This window comes from Choristoneura fumiferana, chromosome 18 (assembly GCF_025370935.1).
Source record: "Choristoneura fumiferana chromosome 18, NRCan_CFum_1, whole genome shotgun sequence".
Taxonomy (NCBI): domain Eukaryota; kingdom Metazoa; phylum Arthropoda; class Insecta; order Lepidoptera; family Tortricidae; genus Choristoneura; species Choristoneura fumiferana.
Genome location: NC_133489.1, coordinates 75,483 through 93,303, shown reverse-complemented (window position 1 = coordinate 93,303; position 17,821 = coordinate 75,483). Strand labels below are relative to the sequence as shown.

Here is a 17,821-nt window from a genome sequence, read left to right as displayed (position 1 = left end):
CCGCAATCTGTCAAAAGAAGAGTATCAAGTCTGTAACGTTCGAGACATGTTTTTAAATGCTGTAATAGCAGTGTGTTTTTACACGAGCTGATAACGTAATTTATTGCTTTGTAGATAAGATAAGATAGTCCTACGCCTACGCAGCTTTTTGTTTGGTTTATTTTATAGTTAGTCTGTGCTACGACAAGTAGGAAGGAGAGTGGGTCGGTGGAGGGCAAAGTTCTTTTTAGACTTTATTATAATTGTTATTATTTTGTCGTCGTTTAGTTCAGTAGGTCCGAATCTCCAGTACCTAGCAAATACAAAATATATAAATTGGCAATTTTAGTGACTATGAACATTTTGACCAGCTAAGTTTAACATTTCCATACGCCTAAAAGGAATTGGTGTCGAAACCAGCAATTTGTAAAAGTATTGTCCGTGTTCAGTGAGCGAAGATGAAAAGTGCCAAGCTGGTGGCTGCGGCGGGGCGCTGCGCGGCGCCCGCGGGCAGGCTGTGCCCGCTCTACAGGTGGGTGGCAGGTGGCAGGCAGCGGCAGCAGGCAACGTCCCAGCGCGGGCCACGGGCAGCCTTGGACTTTAGACTGCGACCCTAATATAGGGCCTGTCAATGCCAATAACACTTTGGCATCCGTGGCATCCGTATAAAGACATAAATAGAAATAATAACTGTGGAATTTGTCTCTATTGCCCTTTGCTGTAGTCAGCCATGCGCGTGAGCGGCTAACGGCCTGTCACTATTAGCGCCGCACACGAATTAAATACCGTTGTTAACTTTCACTTGTTTTATTATTATGATTTTGAATAATAAAAAAATTCAAATCTCATTTGTTTTAGAATATATCTACTAATATTACCTACTTGTGAATGCAAAATAAACTCACATAGTGACCACTATGCGAGTTTGTTTTTTTTTGTTCCATTTTGACGCATTTACTACCTACTGAATTGATTGGCATGAAATTTTGCATACAATCACTATACAATATATTAATTACAACAAGGCCAGAATAAATTGGACCTATTTATGCAAACAGGATCCAACCCACACGTGGCTAGTTTTGAGAAAAATCGGTTTTTGTTTAAAACATGCGAACAAAATTTTCTATAAACATCTAAAAAAAAGTTTGAATGCAAAATTTTAGACAACGGTAAGCTTTTTGTTGTCTAATACTCGTGTTCCAAAAAATAATAATATTTAGGGACGTTTTTCTTCAAAAAGTCAATGGATCTTTTTTGCAAAAATGCTCATGTGTGGGTTGGTTCCTATTTGATTTAATAGAAATTAAAATTGTAAATAATATAATAAAATATACATATGTTATTTCATTTTACTTTATTGAAAATAAATGCTTATACTTACAGGAAATCTTTTTTACCATTAAAAAGTTCTAGAAAAAATAAAAAAATTGTGAATAATCATACATTTCAAAACATCACTCATTTACTAAAAGAATATAAAACAGAATCTCAGTTTTCTTTTTTACCATTAAAAAGTTCTAGAAAAAATAAAAACTTTTGTGAATAATCATACATTTCAAAACATGAAAAGAATATAAAGCAGAATCTCAGTTATCGAAATAATTTTCTTCCAACTCGAAGTCAAGTTCACCAGAAAAGCCTTCCAGATCATCTTCAATATGTTTGTCTGCATCGAGATTGACGTAAAAACTGTGGTACTCCTGAAGAATCAGGTGCAGAAGGATCTTTAAGTCTTTCAACTTTGCCTCTGGTATTGGTTTTCCTGTAGGCCAAAGAGGCTCCATTATTTCTTTTGAAATAGCTGGTTGCCTCACGCGACCAATTTTTTTAATGTCTAATTCCTTAAAATCTTCATAAAAGTTCGACCGCATGTAAATCTTGTGCATTTCACCTTTTTTTAGTTCAATTTCTTTAGTACTTAACCATGACACTTTATCCCCATCAGTAGTTTTTTTTCTGTTTGTGATGCTTTTCTTTAATTTTAGAGACGATAAAAGTCGTTTTGGTTCATGCGGTGAACTATCATGGGCTTATTTTTTTGCATGTCTTCATAATACTCATGTAATCTTCTGGTGTATATATTCTTTGTTGCCGTTTAAAACCACCTTCAATTTTGCCAAAATCCCTATCATTGGGGAGAAAGCTGTGTCCCGATTCAAGAAATCTCATATTAATCTGTACCAAAGTTGGGTGGTCATTTAAGACGGCTTTGAGCATTAATACTAGTTTAATATTGCGATTTTGACCACCAAAAGGTTCGCTCCATAAAATAAAACGTGTCACATTATTATCCAGTCTTTCCAATATATGTTTTATAAGGCACGAGCCCACTTCTTGGGCTCCTCGACCAGCCTCTCCTTCTACCCATACATTGCAATGGGCGTCATCATTGCTCCCAGTGTGTATACCAAGATTGTACACCCAGAGTTGTCTTTTGTAAAAGACTATATTTGTGGGTATACGCGGTAATGGCAGCGTTTTTTCGAGGTCGAAGGTAATTGTTTCAACCGAGGGATCATCTTTAGCAAGCTGCATATCAGCTTTCATTTGATTTTGCAAAGTTTCTGCAATTTCTTGATGCGATCTCCACTTCTGGTCGATTTCGACTTTCTCTTCATCCGATGCAGACATCATTTTGCTTTGAAAGTGGTCACATTTATTGCATGTGTCTTTCTTTAGAGGCTTGGTACGTAGATTAAACTTCGTCAAATATACTTTGTGGACTTTCGAACGGGACAGTACTCTCATAGAAGCCGTCTTAGCTGCTTCTGTATATAAATCGTAAATTTTAGACTGTGTCATGTCTGCTCTTAGAAACTTAACCCCATCACATTTTTCTCGACGATAGTGGGAGATATATGTTGGTAATGTTTTTATGAAATTTATCACAAGCTGCTCACATTCACGTGGTACTTTATTGAGTCCACTTTGTAAGCCCCGTCTATCTACAACGCAGTCTTGTGAACGCATCTTGCAAAGCGAAGTGTTTTTTTTTTGGGGTTGTTGTAAAGTTTTAACAAACATGTCTCGACAAACTAAAATTCTGTCCAGAGAGTATTCACGCGAGAAGTATTTCTTTTTCGAAACGTTGCTTATATTTTCAGTAGCTATGTAATGACGCTTGACGGGTTTTTCTTGTACTAATGCCCTTAAAAACATATTCTGTGCATCATAGGAACCTAAGGAGTAAAACTTTTTAAAAACAGCTAACCGTTTCTCTACTGATATCTTTTCGTGGCATTTTTTGGCACAACTACATTAGAAATCTATGAATGTCTTAGGATCGACTGTCTTTTTTTTTTGAGTTGACATATGGTAAATTCATGTATACTGAATCATCACAAGCTGATGAACAGTTTACAGGACGGCCAAAAAGAGGAAGAAAGCGAAAATATGGTGGGTTATTGAGGGAGGATAGGAAAAAACGAAAATACATGAATTTACCATATGTCAACTCAAAAAAAAGACAGTCGATCCTAAGACATTCATAGATTTCTAATGTAGTTGTGCCAAAAAATGCCACGAAAAGATATCAGTAGAGAAACGGTTAGCTGTTTTTAAAAAGTTTTACTCCTTAGGTTCCTATGATGCACAGAATATGTTTTTAAGGGCATTAGTACAAGAAAAACCCGTCAAGCGTCATTACATAGCTACTGAAAATATAAGCAACGTTTCGAAAAAGAAATACTTCTCGCGTGAATACTCTCTGGACAGAATTTTAGTTTGTCGAGACATGTTTGTTAAAACTTTACAACAACCCCAAAAAAAAAACACTTCGCTTTGCAAGATGCGTTCACAAGACTGCGTTGTAGATAGACGGGGCTTACAAAGTGGACTCAATAAAGTACCACGTGAATGTGAGCAGCTTGTGATAAATTTCATAAAAACATTACCAACATATATCTCCCACTATCGTCGAGAAAAATGTGATGGGGTTAAGTTTCTAAGAGCAGACATGACACAGTCTAAAATTTACGATTTATATACAGAAGCAGCTAAGACGGCTTCTATGAGAGTACTGTCCCGTTCGAAAGTCCACAAAGTATATTTGACGAAGTTTAATCTACGTACCAAGCCTCTAAAGAAAGACACATGCAATAAATGTGACCACTTTCAAAGCAAAATGATGTCTGCATCGGATGAAGAGAAAGTCGAAATCGACCAGAAGTGGAGATCGCATCAAGAAATTGCAGAAACTTTGCAAAATCAAATGAAAGCTGATATGCAGCTTGCTAAAGATGATCCCTCGGTTGAAACAATTACCTTCGACCTCGAAAAAACGCTGCCATTACCGCGTATACCCACAAATATAGTCTTTTACAAAAGACAACTCTGGGTGTACAATCTTGGTATACACACTGGGAGCAATGATGACGCCCATTGCAATGTATGGGTAGAAGGAGAGGCTGGTCGAGGAGCCCAAGAAGTGGGCTCGTGCCTTATAAAACATATATTGGAAAGACTGGATAATAATGTGACACGTCTTATTTTATGGAGCGATTCTTTTGGTGGTCAAAATCGCAATATTAAACTAGTATTAATGCTCAAAGCCGTCTTAAATGACCACCCAACTTTGGTACAGATTAATATGAGATTTCTTGAATCGGGACACAGCTTTCTCCCCAATGATAGGGATTTTGGCAAAATTGAAGGTGGTTTTAAACGGCAACAAAGAATATATACACCAGAAGATTACATGAGTATTATGAAGACATGCAAAAAAATAAGCCCATGATAGTTCACCGCATGAACCAAAACGACTTTTTATCGTCTCTAAAATTAGAGAAAAGCATCACAAACAGAAAAAAAACTACTGATGGGGATAAAGTGTCATGGTTAAGTACTAAAGAAATTGAACTAAAAAAAGGTGAAATGTACAAGATTTACATGCGGTCGAACTTTTATGAAGATTTTAAGGAATTAGACATTAAAAAAATTGGTCGCGTGAGGCAACCAGCTATTTCAAAAGAAATAATGGAGCCTCTTTGGCCTACAGGAAAACCAATACCAGAGGCAAAGTTGAAAGACTTAAAGAGCCTTCTGCACCTGATTCCTCAGGAGTACCACAGTTTTTACGTCAATCTCGATGCAGACAAACATATTGAAGATGACCTGGAAGGCTTTTCTGGTGAACTTGACTTCGAGTTGGAAGAAAATTATTTCGATAACTGAGATTCTGCTTTATATTCTTTTCATGTTTTGAAATGTATGATTATTCACAAAAGTTTTTATATTTTCTAGAACTTTTTAATGGTAAAAAAGAAAACTGAGATTCTGTTTTATATTCTTTTAGTAAATGAGTGATGTTTTGAAATGTATGATTATTCACAATTTTTTTATTTTTTCTAGAACTTTTTAATGGTAAGAAAGATTTCCTGTAAGTATAAGCATTTATTTTCAATAAAGTGAATTGAAATAACATATGTATATTTTATTATATTAGGTATTACCAATTTTAATTTCTATTAAATCAAATAGGAACCAACCCACACATGAGCATTTTTGCAAAAAAGATCCATCGACTTTTTGAAGAAAAACGTCCCTAAATATTATTATTTTTTGGAACACGAGTATTAGACAACAAAAAGCTTACCGTTGTCTAAAATTTTGCATTCAAACTTTTTTTTAGATGTTTATAGAAAATTTTGTTCGCATGTTTTAAACAAAAACCGATTTTTCTCAAAACTAGCCACGTGTGGGTTGGATCCTGTTTGCATAAATAGGTATAATTAAATTTAACAAGTAACCATATTGTGTGAATCTTTATGAAAGTTTAGGCTTTGTCAATTTTTGTTTTGCAAACAAGATCTATCCCGCATGGTCCCTTGTGAAAATTTTGAGTCCTTCAGTTTTTATTTTGCAAACGAGATCCAACCCGCATGGTCCCTTATGAAAATTTAGACTGCGTCAGTTTTTATTTTGCAAACGGGATCCAACCCACATGGTCCCTTCTGAAAATATATAAATTTGCGATTATGGGGAACCAAGCGACATGGATCCATTTATAAAAAATAAAACATTAACATTTTGTAGAATACAGAGTTATCATACAGCATGAATCTTATTAGCTTATTATGAGGTTGTTGCTATCACGTTTGGTAACTTTGTTGACTTAATGTTTTGATATGAGATAGTTGCCAGATCAATTTGATATTTAAGTAGGTCGATAGAAGGTGCATTTTAAAAGCTTTCTGTGTATTTAACTCAATTTTGACAGGAGTGTGGGTTGGATCCTGTTTGCATAAATAGGTCCAATTATAGGATTGTTCTCATGAACATGAGATAAATGAATTCTTCACAGACAAGATTGCGGGAAACAGTTATTAGGTATATTAGGAAAATACATGAAATTGTTACAAGGTTATACATTTATTTCATGAAGCCAGTCAGTATTGTAGGGTTCTGCAGCCAAAACAGGTATATCAGAACACACTGAAACTATAGGAGCTATGTGAACAAATTTTCATGGTAGGTCTAATGACCTGCTTAGTACATAATATTTTTGTTGTTAAAGGTAAAGGGTAAAAAATATTTTACACGCAACTGAAAAAGAAGAAAAATGTCCTGTACTTTTGAACCATTAAAAAGTTGGATAAATCCAATAGAAGTTTTGGGATTATTCTTGTATGTACTGGTCATACAGGGTAGAAGATGGAATGCCACATGGATTGACACTTTCCTTTATTTTTAAAAACCATAAATCCTGCATTGGGATTAGAACCCCTCAAATGCGACAAAAATAAAATGCCGTATTTTGTGATGCAGATTGAAAGGGTTACTGATAAAGTTCATTTATCACCAAATAACATGCACAATTAAAATAACAGAAGACAATGAAAACTAACAGTTGTGTTAATTATAATTTTGTATTGTATTCATCCATCACGGAACATAGATGGAACTAGGTACTACATTTTATGGAGTTTTGATTTTGCTATTTCTAATTTTTAAGGTAGTTGTGGTGCATTTCCCGTGACAGGTAAAAACAAAATTAAAAAGTTCAATTCTGCAATTTATTTACAGGTAAATAAACCTTATCAGTAACCCTTTAGATCTGCATCATAAAATATGGCATGTTATTTTTTGTCGCATTTGGCTGGTTCGAGTCTCGACTAAGACAAGCGATTTTACAAAAATCCATAAATGCAGAATCATCATGCATGTGGCATTCAATCTTTCCACCCTTTATAAAATATGTAGAAGTAACCCTCCTGCAATAGTTGCACAATAACAGCACAGCAGTGCTAATTAATTACTGTTAGTAGTAATGTCAGCATGTTACTACTAATGGACCTAATATTGTACTTTGATCAATGATCATGCATAACTCAGAATAGGTACTTGAGTCAACAGCTGGACAGTGTGTTGTGTTTGTTAAACAGTCAGCTAGCTTTTAATATTTAAATCTATGTGTTTACACTATGAAAGGAATCTTCAGTCTTCAGTTTTGTAGATTTATTAGTTTTGGCAGTGCACTGATAGATCAGTCAGGACAAACAAACCTGCTCTTGACCTGTGGACTGGAGATTGGGCATACATGAAAAGTGCATTACATTGAATAAGGTACCTATTTATAACATGCATTAATTATTATTATTATTATTGTTGGTATGGATCCAGTTATTTGAAAGGCATTAATAATCATCTTTATATGAAATGTATTTTTCTCAAAAATGACCGTAAAAGTTGACATTATTCTTTACATATCAGAAGGTGAAGTGCATAGTTTATGGTCAGCGAAAAATTAAAAAGTTAAAACGATTGCAGGCGCGCTAGCTCGACAATAATGAATTAGCGCGCCTGCAATCAGTCACATTTTTTTTAAAAGTTAAAAAGGCCATGGCAATATTGGCACAAGTCGTATACATACAGCCAAGTCTAATGGCCGGTATCAGATATTTTGTTGGAACAACGGACTTTTTCTATTGGGTCTGAAATAGCTTGTGGTGTTTTTGGTGGAAAAATACACCTGCAGTTTATTTTTTAATGAAAAAAGGCGGGAAAGCATAAGAAAATATTGGAATAAAATTAAATTTTTACAATATATTTTTGAGAAAAAGTTTATTCTATTTCAGAATTATTCACCATTTTTGAGAAAAGCTTTATATTAGTCTCGGCTGGAATAGCAATTGCTGGCTTCGTATTAGTTAAACGGACTCGCAAGCTCGTCCGTTTAATAATCATACTCAGCCAGCAATTGCCTACTTCCAGGCCACGACAATAATCTACTATAAATGAAAGGCATTCATTTTATTTCTAAGTTATATTAGTGATCTGATGGTTTATTTATGATATGGCAGTTCTAAATTATGTAGGGATGTAGAATAGTAGGACATAATGGTACCTACAAAATCTATCTACTTTCATGTGTGTCCCTCTGCTGGAGGCAGGTTGTTTGTATGCAATATGTTGTGTGTGCTAGCGTCGGCGCGCGGCGGCTGGCGTCGGCGGCGGCCGCCAAGAAGGAGCGGCCGGACCCGCGCAGAGCGACTCGTTCACGCTGAACCTGTTCCGGGGCGCGCTCGAGACCGCCACCGTGTTCCCGTACCCGGAGCCGCTGCAGGACGACCAGCGGCAGGCGCTGCAGGAGCTCGTGCCGCCCGTCGAGAAGTTCTTCCAGGAGGTAACCGCGGCAACATATCACTATCACTATATACTGTCCGGGCTTGTGTTCATGAGCTGAGCACGAGGGTGGTTATTATACATGTTGTATTGGTGTTGTCTGTGGCAGGTGAACGACCCGGCGAAGAACGACGCGGCGGCGCAGATCGAGGAGCACACGACGGCCGGGCTGTGGGAGCTGGGCGCCTTCGGGCTGCAGGTGCCGACCGAGCTGGGCGGGCTCGGCCTCACCAACACGCAGTACGCGCGTCTCGTCGAGGTAACGCCTGCGCTCTGCACTCTGCACTCTGCAATCGTTAAACTCTATTCCCAACCGTGATCGCCAACGACTCGGCCGATGCGACCTTATTCTGTATCTACGTCACGACCATTTAATTGTGGAGTATAAAATTGCAAGTTTCCAGATCCTACTGTTTTGAGTTGCACAATGAAAGCAGGCAGGTGGTAGGACCTTGTGCAAGGTCCGCCCGGATTGCTACCACCATCTTGCTCGCTAATCCTGCCTTGAAGCAGCAGTGCTTGCACTGTTGTGTTTCGGCGTGGAGAGTAAGACAGCCGGTGAAATTACTGGCACGTGAGGTATCCCATCTTAGGCCTTTAGATTGGCAACGCGTCTGCAGTACCCCTGGTGTTGCAGTTGTTTATGGTGACCCATTTGCTCGTTTGCCATTCAATCTAATAAAAAAAAAATGAAAGAGGTACTTTATTTTGATAGACCTAGGCTGACGGTTTCGATCCCAAATCCTGTGGTACATGGTACTGTAATCTGATCTGATGATATGTATTGAACATATGTGTTTTGAAGGTGTGTAATGTAATGTGTGTGTGTGTGTGTGTGTGTGTCAGATCGTGGGCGCGCACGACCTGGGCGTGGGCATCACGCTGGGCGCGCACCAGTCCATCGGCTTCAAGGGCATCCTGCTGTTCGGCAACCCCGAACAGAAGCAGAAGTACCTGCCGCGCGTCACCGCCGGGGAGTACGCCGCCTTCTGCCTCACCGAGCCCTCCTCGGGCTCCGACGCCGGCTCCATCAAGTAAGGCTAGCCGTGCCGTGCTCTCTTCATACCGTATCTACAACACTCGATTTCGAAACATAGCTCCATCCACGATTTTGGCAGTGTCAATCTTGAAAAAGATGCTATCGACGTTTAAGACCCCTCGGCTATCCAGTAATAGTGTTGTGTGGTGTCTGGTGCAGGACGCGCGCCGTGCAGCAAAGCGACGGGTCGTGGAAGCTGAACGGGTCCAAGATCTGGATCAGCAACGGCGGCATCGCCGAGATCATGACCGTGTTCGCGCAGACGCCCGTGCAGAAGGACGGGAAGACTGTTGACAAGGTGCGCTCTCGGGGGCTGCGGGGCCTCCGCACAAACTTAAATCTCGCCTTGTAGGCAACTCGCTCATAACACAATTTTCTCAAAAATGACCGTAAAAGTTGACATTATTCTTTACATATCAGAAAGTGAACATAGTTTACGGTCAGCGAAAAATTAAAAAGTTAAAAAGATTGCAGGCGCGCTAGCTCGACAATAATAAATTAGCGCGCCTGCAATCAGTCACAACTTTTTTTAAAAGTTAAAAAGGCCATGGAAATGTTGGCACAAGTCGTATACAGCCAAATATAATGGGCGGTATCAGATATTTTATTGGAACTTCGGACTTTTTTTTATTGGGTCCGAAACAGCTTGTGGTGTTTTCGGTGGAAAAATACAGCTGCAGTTTATTTTTAATGAAAAAAGGCGGGAAAGCATAAGAAAAATAATTGGAATAAAGTAAATGTTATGATATATTTTGAGAAAAAGTTCAGTCTATTTCAGAATTATTCATCATTTTTGAGAAAAGCTTTATATTAGTCTCGGCTGGAATAGCAATTGCTGGCTTCGTATTAGTTAAACGGACTCGCAAGCTCGTCCGTTTAATATTCATTCTCAGCCAGCAATTGGCTAATTCCAGGCCACGACAATAATCTACTATTAAATTCTCATAAGACAATGATAAAATTACCAAATTAAACGTGAACCGTTGACCTCACGATTACAAGCTCAGTAAGGTTCACTAGTTTCGAATTTCGATATTTTCGAAAGATTTTATCAAACATGAGTGCGTTCACGACGATGGTGCGTCCCGCACTGAAAGTAGTCGGACCGTTCCTGGCTTACAATCGTGAGTTGAACCATTTAAATTAGTAACTCACTCACAAATTGAGGCAGAAAAGCGTAGTGTTATGTGGTGACGCGTGTTGGTTGCGGTTGCGGCAGGTGACGGCGTTCATCGTGGAGCGGTCGTTCGGCGGCGTGTCGTCCGGCCCGCCCGAGAACAAGATGGGCATCAAGTGCTCCAACACCGCAGAGGTCTACTACGAGGACGTGCCCGTGCCCGCCGCCAACGTGCTCGGCGGCGTCGGCAACGGGTTCAAGGTTAGCGGTTACACACCTCACATTATAACTTCAACCACAAAAGTGTGTCCTTTTTAGGTCTATCAGTGCTTTCCAAATAAACTGCAATCATAACCCAAAAGAATGCAAGAAAATTGACAGAAACAAAGTCGTTTTATCTAAATACAACTTACAATTGGTTGCGACACGAGTCTGCGCCGGTATCCAACGGTGAACTCGAGTGGCGCTGGATTCAGCTCCGGAACTGAACATAATCAACGCGGTTTTAAACAATAATCGTTTCAAAGACTCTGTTCACACTAACTCCAGTACTTTAACATGACACAGCGGGGCCGGGGTCGCGATTCGCGATACTCTCGCGCCCCAGCCCCAGTGTCACGCTACTACTGGAATAATTATTTAAAAAAACCGCCCAAAAATGGGTTCCGTAGCCATTACGAAAAAATTAAATAATATTTTACTAAGGATTTCGTATTTTATACGGAATTTTCCAAGTTTTTTATACCTTAGGCTGCTGTTTACTCTTAAACTACTTATAATTCTCAAGAAAACTTAGCCATTATAGTTTTCCTTGTAAGTTTGATATACTTACTACCATCCTGCTGGTTTAGATTTTAGAGGGGGGACGCTCGATTTTAATGTAAATTTGCACTTTAAAGTTGAATATTTCGCAAACAAATCACTGATTTGAAAAGTCGTTGTAGCAAACCCCTAATGGTTTTAAAAGAACTATCCAACGATACCCCACACTATAGGGTTAGATGAGAAAAAAAAATATCACCCCCACTTTACTTCTGGGGAGGTATCCTAAGAAATTTTTATTTTTTTACTGTACCATTTTGTCGGCTAGTTTACATATATGCAAAATTGCAGCTTTCTAGCATTGATAGTCCCTGAGCAAAGCCGCGGACGGACAGACAGACAGACAGACATGGCGAAACTATAAGGGTTCCGTTTTTGCCATTTTGGCTCCGGAACCCTAAAAAGGTCTTGGTTTTTCAAGGTTTTTCGAGTAAGCTAGTCTATACTCGCGACCACTGTTGGTTGTTGGTTGTCGTCGTGCTCGGATGTTCGCCTTAGCTGTTCCACGTAGGCGTAGCAGCGACTTCGCTGGATTTACCTGTCACTGGTTTTAATGATGCATGCCGTCAGTGTGCGTGTAGGTAGTAGATAAACGTCGTATAATCCAAGCGCAAAATGTTAGTCGCTGAAACGGATCTATTATAGTTATCTTGTGTCCTTATCTCAAACGTCTAGTATGAGGTCATTAGATAAATCATTGCTCCCTACGTCACGATTGGTCACGATACTAATGGTTATAGTATTCTGCGTTGTGGGTATACAGTATTTCCGCGTAATTAGTTAATATGCTAATAACTAAACTTATTGCGTACAAAATATTCATGGACATCTCATGCCCGTGCCCGTGTGATGATGACATCAAAGAAAAGCGTTAATTATTCAACAGCAGCAATAAATACGGCTCTTAGAATTTTATAAAAATAATCCTGCAGTAAATTTCAAAAGCGGATTGCATTAACTTACACAAACATCACGCCTGTATTCCCAAATGGGGTAGGCAACCGCTTGGAGTTACTTTTAGCAATTTTAGGTTTTAAGTTTGACAAAAATGGTACAATAGTGACAGCCTATCGCCTTCAGTATACCTTAACCTATGTCCTCGGACTCCTCTTACGACATCCATCAAAGAAATGGAGATTGCATTAACTTGATGTAATTAATTTCGAGTCTTGGGTTAACGAGTTTTAAAATGTATGGAGTTGTCATCAATGACCATGACTCAGGGTTAACGATTTACTTTTTACCCGTAGACCGCGCAAGCAACCCTAGGAATGATCATGTTATTAATTATAATTTAAACTGCTTGTTCACACTAAATGAACTTTCGATCGTTTCCGTATTGCCTTCCTGGCGCTCGGTCGTAACATAGGGCGTAGTCTGTAATATTTACCAGTTCGGTATAAGCATTCATAATTTATGTGTAGGTATACGTGCACACTTTATAACAAAGACCATCCGTGGGATATCTGAGATATCTCATCTCAATAAAATATTTCCTGCACTATAATCCTCAATGTTCAGTTTTGTGCTTGCGGCTTGATATTTTTGACAAGAAACTATCGTAGTTAAGTCATCTTCGTTCACGAGGCTACGCAAATTTTCGATACCGTATAGTGCGGTCCTTCTGAGAGAGTCGAAGATCTGCTGAGCTGCGTGTGCGAGGCTAGAGCAGCGGGTAACAGACACTATTTACTGGCCCGGATAATACCGACCCGATTTCTCGTGTACACACCCATAGAGGTACCATCAGCCAAATAAGTGGTCTATCAATTGTTAAACAAGTTGCTATCAAATGAATATGTCGCTAAAGTCGAACTTTCAAGTCGACAGACACGTCTATTGGCGTTATTGGTAGACTACATATTTGGCTGATGGTACAGTCGAGTTCATAAACTTGTGAGCAAAAATTTGATCGAAAGTATCTGAACACGCTTCTACGCTGTTAACAATAGAGTCGTGTTTAGATACTATGAACTCGACTACAAACTCATGTGAATGTGATCAAGAGCGGTGAGGTGACGCGTGTGTGTGTGTGTGTGTGTCTGTCAGGTGGCGATGAACATCCTGAACAACGGGCGGTTCGGCATGGGCGCGGCGCTGGCGGGCACCCAGCGCGCGGCGCTGCGGCAGGCCGCCGAGCACGCCGCCACGCGCGTGCAGTTCGGGAAGAAGCTCATAGAGTTCGGCACCATACAGGTAACACCACCACTACCAGCAGCGCTTTGGTGTGCTCACCGCGTCCTATGATCAAGTGTCCGTTGGAAGGCATTCGGTACCGGAGTACCTGTAGCGAAAGAGAGACCCTGTGTGTGTGTACTATACAATTTTTAGAAGGGTCCTCGACTGTGACACATACAGTTCACGAAGCTCCGCTTGGCGATGCTCCTATATCACGTAGTAGACGTACGAGTGTTACAGTTCTGATTGCGACCTGACTGCCTACTGTCTATAAATTTTCCATTACGTTTCGACACGACAGCAAACTAATATACATCTCTAGTTGCCAAGGAAGGTAGCGGCGCTGTACGTAATACAGCAGTGAAGAACGTCGTTTATGTAAAAAAAAATGGTGACAGAATGCTTTCCAGGAAACGACACCAATTCTTTTACATAAACAAGTTAGTGATTGCTGTCCAGCAGACGGTATACGGTATAGGGTGTGACGGTGCGGTCTCTCCCCCAGGAGAAGCTGGCGCGCATGGCGATGCTGCAGTACGTGACGGAGTCGCTGGCCTACATGGTGTCGGGCAACATGGACACGGGCGCGCGCGACTACCACCTCGAGGCGGCCATCAGCAAGGTGTTCGCGTCCGACGCCGCCTGGGCCGTAGTGGACGAGGCCATCCAGGTGCTCGGCGGCATGGGCTTCATGAAGGGCGCCGGCCTGGAGCGCGTGCTGCGCGACCTGCGCATCTTCCGCATCTTCGAGGGCACCAACGACATCCTGAGGCTCTTCGTCGCGCTCACCGGTGAGTGTTGCCCGCCTCCTCCCTGCCCGCTGACCGGTCACTGCCTCCATCTCTCTGGCTCTTTCCGTAACGTGTCGCATGCCATTTTGATACATTTTTACAAGCTTTTATTTAGTTCACCTGTCCCGTTGTCTGTCTTTCTTTCTCTTATCAAATCTTGCAAGTTAAATTTGACCAACTTCCAGTAGTCAGATTGACTTGAAAGGAATACCTATGTAAATCGCGTGACAATACATTAATCTAGTACTGACATCCTGGTAGTCCAGCCATAGCCATAGCATCGATTTAGAATAGAATAGAATTGATTTATTTGGTGTCAAAAAGTTTTGACATGAAATCTTAATCTAAAAATAATAGTAGTTAAGAAAAAAACAAAGAGTACAGTCAGCAAAAAAAGCTTGTATTAAAAATGGAATTTTATCTACACCCATATAGTAAATCCTCAATTATGCGTTCAAAAACCATAGGTAACGACCAGCATTATGACATTGGATTCTTTTATGAACACGGCTGTATCGTAATGGTCATTACGATATAGAATCTGTATCGTAATAAGTTTTCATACATGATTACAGCACATTCGACCACGTGCAGCAGCAGGTCGTCTTGGGCGAAGCTCGTGGGGCAGACATACCTACCTAGTAAGAGTTAATGCAGGGCATTGTCAATGGTTTGCGGAACACATGATACGAGGATTTAATATGTGGATATAGATAAAATATAGTATGCAACTGTACGTAAATAGGCCTTAAAACACTCATGTGACCCTATACGCCTCGTTTCATAAACCCACACTCGTGTTTTAAGGACCCCTATTACGATACAGTTGCATGAAATACTATTCATGGTTAGGTTATGTAGTATCGATTTGTAAGTGGTCAATAGTTTAGTGAGTATGGTGTCGTAATGGGCTAATGGTGTCGGTCCTCAGGCATCCAGTTCGCGGGCTCGCACCTGCAGGAGCTGCAGCGCGCGTTCAAGACCCGACGGCGCACCTCGGGCTCATCTTCAGCGAGGCGGGGCGCCGCGCCGGCCGCGCCGTCGGCCTGCACTCGCCGGCCGACATCTCGCCGCTCGTGGCGCCCGAGCTGCGGCCCGCGGCGCGCGAGCTGGCCCGCTGCGTGGACGCGTTCGGCCAGACCGTCGAGGGCACGCTGGTGCGGTACGGCCGCGCCGTCGTCGACGAACAGTTCGTGCTGAACGGCTCGCGTCCGCCGCCATCGACGTGTACACGACGGCCGTGGTCCTGTCGCGCGCCTCCCGCGCCGCGCGCCTGCAGCTGCCGCACGCGCCGCACGAGCTGCGGCTGGCGGAGGCCTGGGCCCACGAGGCGCTGGCGCGCGTGCCGCCGCTGCTGGCCGCCGCCAGCGCCCAGCCCGCGCTGCAGCAGTACGCGCGTCTCGCCGCCCTCGGCCGCGCCGTCGCCGACAACGGCGGACAGCCCACCATCAACCCGCTCAACATCTAGCGAGTAGCGAGTCCCGAATAGAGATATTAGTCTGTACCGAATAATTTATTATGTACATAAAATCATAGATAAATTAATTTTCGACAGTTGTTACAACGTTATTACACACAATATACAAGTACATACATACAAGTTATTTACGATTAAATGAGTATTTTGATGACGAGTCTCGTTTTCGTCAATATCCTCGTTCCCTTTCCCGCGGACTCTGAACTCTGCTATCGCACCGTTGGCCGAACTGTGCGATGACCACCCCGTCGGCTCGGTGAACGCTTGGAAACGAAATAGTACATTGTGTCTTAAAAGCGGTAAATAAGGAATTACGAACGAGTCTATTTGAAGCCCGAAGTCGAAATTGTCATTTTTTATTTTTACTCATTTTTCCACTAAGTATCATACACATATTATGTACATAGGTCGACTTAAAAATATCCATCCCAGCCTATATACGTCCCGCTGCTGGGCACAGGCCTCCTCTCAGAACAAGAGGGCTTGGGCCATAGTTCCCACGCAGGCCCAGTGCGGATTGGAACTTCACACGCACCATTGAATTGCTTCACAGGTTAGTACAGGTTTCCTCACAATGTTTTCCCTCACCGAAAAGCTCGTGGTAAATGTCAAATGTAATTCCGCACATGAATTTCGAAAAACTCAGAGGTGCGAGCCGGAGTTTGAACCCACGACCCTCTGCTTGGAAGCGATACGTCAAAACCACGGCTTCATAAAAATATGCCGATAGCAAATTAACACTCACCCAGGGTGTTTCAGTTCCAATAGGGTACAGGCGTCCTAGAAGCACATAACTCCTTAACTTGTTCACTAACCACAATTTCTCTCTGATTCAACCTCAAAACTTTTCTTGCACCTTTGTTTCCCGCCATCACTCTATCACATTCACATCACAGTACCAGGCACCAGCATACATCACAAAGCCTAGAGTGGTGTTACCACACTACAAAATAAAGATTGACAGCAAGCAAGAAAAATACGGAACTGCGTATAAAGTTCTAAAGTTTTCTAACAGCCTCAGGAGAAAAAATATACTGACTATATTATTAATAGGTGTAGGTAATAATAATAAAAAATCCGTTACAAAACGTCTTGATGTCCTACTGATGGGTCATGGTGGGAAATTGTTTTTTCAAACAAACATCAAACAAACAAATTCTTTATTCACCAAGAACATGGTAGGCAGAGTAGATAATATAACAGTAAGTGGTATCACATATTCTGTCGCTATTGCGACGTCCAAGGGAATTTCATCCACCATTGCATCTCTTATTTCTTTTTCTAGATTTGTTTTACCGTACAACGGCAAAACCACCGCTGAGACAGAGACACTGGCAAAATTGTTCTCGAATGGACAGCCCCACATTTTTCTAAAAAATAATAAACATCCAAGGAAATGTTGTCCTTGTCTTCGTGGTTATAGAATGCCAAGTATATCTTTTATGTATAGCACTTATTGAAGATTCGTTCTAATTTCAAATTAAAGGATAGTAATTTATAGAATTGATAGAATCTGAAGGAGGCTTTTACCCGGAGGGGGTCCATATAATACTTAAATATATATATATTCATTTATTAAATTTAGATATTTATTAATTTATTACTGTTATTTGTATTTGCATATGTTTTTTAATAATTATTTCAAATTGTAATGTAAGTAATATAATTAAAATATAATAAACTAAATTAATTAAATGTGATAAAATGATTTAAAATATGGAATAAATAAAGCTATATTATTAATTGAATTTCATACAACATGGCCAGCAAAGGTCTGTCTTTTGTTTCAATGG

General features: G+C 40.7%; 1 pseudogene; it reads left to right on the top strand.

The window, feature by feature from the left end:
- Positions 1-46: 46 nt before the first annotated feature.
- LOC141438418 (very long-chain specific acyl-CoA dehydrogenase, mitochondrial-like) lies at positions 47-16,182 on the top strand (annotated as a pseudogene).
- The last annotated feature ends 1,639 nt before the right edge of the window (positions 16,183-17,821 follow it).